Source organism: Dysidea avara, chromosome 5, assembly GCF_963678975.1.
Source record: "Dysidea avara chromosome 5, odDysAvar1.4, whole genome shotgun sequence".
NCBI lineage: Eukaryota > Metazoa > Porifera > Demospongiae > Dictyoceratida > Dysideidae > Dysidea > Dysidea avara.
The window spans coordinates 2,246,514-2,251,118 of NC_089276.1; the positions used below are offsets into that span (position 1 = coordinate 2,246,514).

General features: G+C 36.2%; 1 long non-coding RNA gene across 1 annotated transcript; it reads right to left on the reverse strand.

Annotated features, from left to right (window-relative positions):
• Positions 1–2,612: 2,612 nt before the first annotated feature.
• On the reverse strand, positions 2,613–3,183 carry LOC136256761 (uncharacterized). Its single transcript, XR_010701634.1, has 3 exons — positions 3,039–3,183; positions 2,740–2,881; positions 2,613–2,691 (listed from the first exon to the last, which is right to left on the reverse strand). It is a non-coding gene; the product is annotated as an uncharacterized lncRNA (long non-coding RNA).
• Between the last annotated feature and the right edge of the window lie 1,422 nt (positions 3,184–4,605).

Here is a 4,605-nt window from a genome sequence, read left to right on the forward strand (position 1 = left end):
CATCCTGTGCTTAGTTGAGTTGTACATGAAAGTGATTTGTTGACTCCATTTGTCATTGTTTGTTCATTATGTAATTCAATTCCTGTAAAGTAACACATACATTTGACGTGCAGTTATGTAATATTACGTTAACCCCCCCAGAACACCTTTGCTGTACAAAGGCACATCCAAGAAACTACAAGTACCTGTAACCCAATGTAAAAACAGCTCAACTGTAGAAAATGACTTCATGAAAGTACAAAATAACTAGTAATTTAAACAGCTGCATAATATCTGGAGCACCCAAAACTCAATGTTAATACAACTAACTAAGTTTTAATCCAAAACAGGTGCACCCATCAATTCGAAAGTAACTGGCAACTGAATCAGCTGATATCTGAAGCAGCCAACAATGTATGTTGATACAACTGATTGCAATTAGCAAAGTTTTAACATTGAACCTTTAATCATTCGGCTGTGTTTACATTCACTCTTGCTGCATCCTAAATTAATTTCTTTTAACTCTAGTTGGCTGGTAATTTGGCTGCCTTTTTCAATAGTCATGCAGTGTAGAGGCCCACATGAATTGGTAATGGAATTACGTATGGTCCTTAGCATTACTAAAAATATATATATAAATTTAAAGAAATGGATTCTTCTATGTATCCACCATGGACGATTGTTGTGGTTGTTTGATAAATTAATGCAGGGATTGTCAGTTGCAAATTGGTGATCGCCACATGTCATCATTTCATGACACTGATTTCTTTGTAATGGTTTTGTTTTTCTTTACACGAAAATCACACCATTGTAAAGTACAAACACAGTAGAATTCAATTACATACATCGAACCTTATCTAATCTCCTCTATAATCATTGGCTCACTTGAAACACTTCCAAACATTGTAAAGTGAAACATTGCAAAGTGCATTGCACAATATATATCAATCAGTTCATGTGAGCTTGTTTGATCACCTGATCTTTATGCTTAGAAGTTTTGATACTTAACAGCAATATTTTTGTGAAAGACATAGCTATATTCATGTAAACAATTTTTTTACAATGTAATATTATTACATAATTGTGAAAAAATTCAGGAAAACAATACGGTAGACAACATAGACGTAGTCAATACAACCAAATAGCTATGATGATTTAAATGTAAATCTCCATCAACTAATTAGCTATATAGAACAGTATGTTGATACACCTAACCTTGTTTTATTTCTTCTTTGAACAATCAGATCACAATCAATGTGATAAAACTAATCAAAACTACAACTAACAGTACACCGAAAAAGATTTCTTGCGCTGTGTTGTCCTTATCATTAGATTCTTCATTTTCGGCAACAGAAGCTAAAGAATTATATAATAATTAGGCCACACCAAGTCAAACCTTAGTTTCTGGTCACCCGCCCGCATGGCAAACCTGAAACCCTAGTTTATGAGGACTATTATTATAATATTACAGGTGCTTAAGTGCACGTGACCCAGCAAGACACTTATTTTTTACTGCAAAAGATCGATATACTCTAATAGAGCATTCAGGGATTCCAATAGAGCAGTCACACTACTCTTAACTCTAATATTAGGTATATATGCCAAACTAATAAAATGTTTCTAACTATAGCTAGTTTTGTCCTTGATTAAATAGCTGTTCAGATTATAACTGTTACTATTGCTTCTGTAACCAAAGTAATTTCAGTAGCATTAACTACTTGTCCATGCAGATGGGCCATAGCTTTAACTTTATAATTCAAATGTACTCCTCTAATGATTAGTCTAGTAACTTCAAATTCCTTATCACTGAACACTACAGGGGTATGGAAAGCCGGCAACATTCAGTGAGCTAAAACTTAAACTTTTCCATAACTAAAATTAGATTGGCAAGTAGAAACCCTTATAGTTTAAACATTCCCAGATGATCACTAAAAAACACTAGTCTGGAGCACTCAATGACTCAAAACTTTGACAGATACTTTTCTCAAGGTTACTGAATAGAAGGCTGGAAACACATAGCTAGTGGGCTAAGACTTCACATTTGAATGAAGAATTTCTGATGTGAAAATAGAAATTAAATTTCATTGTGTATCATGATCATTTGAACAACTTAGCTATAAGTCATAGTAATACTTTCCTGACATAGCTAATGAGACATTTATTTCACTTGGAAAGCATAAGTAGCTACATGAGCAAAACATTTCCTATAGTATATTCTAAATAAATAAATAAATATACTTAAATGCTATACATCAGTGTATAACTAGCCATGATCCATCAACAACTTTCCTAGTGCATTTTTGGCCGAAGCACAACTACTTATGTTGTTGGTTAAGTTTGACTAAAACCAAAATCAACATGAATTTGCTAAATTGAGCAAATAATAATACCATACAGTATATTGTCACAGTAGAGTCTATAGTCCTGAAGTCCTGATCATCCGCCCGCCCGCATCCATTTGTAGGCTTGGGAGTGACCAGAAACTAAGGTATGACTTGGAGTGGCCTTATCTTAAATATACATGTAGTATAGCATACAGTACCAGGGGCGTAGGGAGGGGGGGTTCCGGGGGGGTTCAGGAGCCCTCCTGTAAAATTTAGACTTCTGCAAGCAGGATCCTAACACACCATTTAGCGGAGTTCATACTAGTGAAGAATATTGGATGCTGTGACCTTTAGTATTAAACAAATTAAAATCGCCACAAACACGTTTCTATTAAAGAAAAATTGATGACAGTGTATTGCTGCAATTACCTCTCACTTTGGGTTAAAAGATGATATTACGCTGAGATAACAGCGCCTTCACTTCCCTTCATGTAAACTGTTCTTAATCGCAGAGATAGTGGCGACCTCTGATATCTTTAGTACACAACCTCTCTCTGCTTCTCTGTGATAGTGGCGACCTCGAATATCTTTAGTACACAACCTCTCTCTGCTTCTCTGTGATAGTGGCGACCTCGAATATCTTTAGTACACAACGTCTTCGTGTTCGCTGATACAGTGGCAACCTCGGATATCTTTAGTATACAACCTCTCCGTGTTCGCTGAGATAGTGGCGACCTCGAATATCTTTAGTACACAACGTCTTCGTGTTCGCTGATACAGTGGCAACCTCGGATATCTTTACTATACAACCTCTCCTTGTTCGCTAAGATAGTGGCGACCTCGAATATCTTTAGTACACAACATCTTCGTGTTCGCTGAGATAGTGGCGACCTCGGATATCTTTATTATATACTAGAGCAGCTCATGTATTTTCGACCCCCATGAGTTTTTGGACGCGATATTTCCTAGAAGAACAATGAGAGCCGATCATTTATGGCACTATTATGAAGACCTATCACTATAACCTCCATGCATAAAATTTAAAAGGATTTGGTTATATCGTGTGGCTGCAGTGACCTTCGAAAGCCATTGTCCAAAAAAACGGATGCTCGGACAAAGTAACGTTCTTTCGGACTCCTCCATCTCTACCCTTCCCATGCAACTTATATGCTATTGTGTGGTAGCGATTGGTAGAGCTATCCTTGAACTATCCCGTGATATAAGCAGACTAGATTTTTATCAGCTACAGTTGCAGCTATCGCCTTTTCCCCAGACGTGGTAACTTGACGAATCGTCGGACACAAAATTGCAATTATAATTCCGGACACAGCAACTTATTGCAATTGCTTTGGCATTTTTTGAGTTTAAGTATAGTACTAGCTAAGAAACATTTGAAAACAGCTATTTAGGCACCTGTGTAGAGTGATTTTTAATCAATTCGAGATGGAAATAGTAGCTACCTCATATAGCTACAATACATTAGGTCTAGAATAGCTACATAAAATTGCTCAAACTTAATAATTTTATATATTTGAACTTACTTGAGACAAAGGAGGTAAGAAATAAACCACAAAAATATACAGGAGGTCGCCACTGCTTTATAGCTTTAGTGACTGTTCTATTAGAGTATATTAAATGCTATATTAATTAAACTTCATTAATTGCATCAATAGTATAATTTTATGTATATGCAGACTATCTAAGGGTGCATTAGTGCGAAAACCAGTTTAAAAACTGCGTTAAATTAATATACTCAAATAGAACAGTCACTAAGGCGATAAAGCAGTGGCGACCTCCTGTGCATTGTTGTGGTTTATTTCTTACCTCCCTTGTCTCAAGTAAGTTCAAATATATAAAATATTTTAAGTTTGAGCAATTTTATGTAGCTATTCTAGGCCTAATGTATTGTAGCTATATGTGGTAGCTACTATTTCCATCTCGAATTGCTAAAAAATCACTCTACACAGGTGCCTAAATAGCTGTTTTCAAATGTTTCTTAGCTAGTACTATACTTAAACTCAAAAACTGCCAAAGTAATTGCAATAAGTTGCTGTGTCCGGAATTATAATTGCAATTTTGTGTCCGACGATTCGTCAAGTTACCACGTCTGGGGAAAGGGCGATAGCTGCAACTGTAGCTGATAAAAATCTAATCTGCTTATATCACGGGATAGTTCAAGGATAGCTCTACCAATCGCTACCACACAATAGCATATAAGTTGCATGGGAAGGGTAGAGATGGAGGAGTCCGAAAGAACGTTACTTTGTCCGAGCATCCATTTTTTTGGACAGTGGCTTTCGAA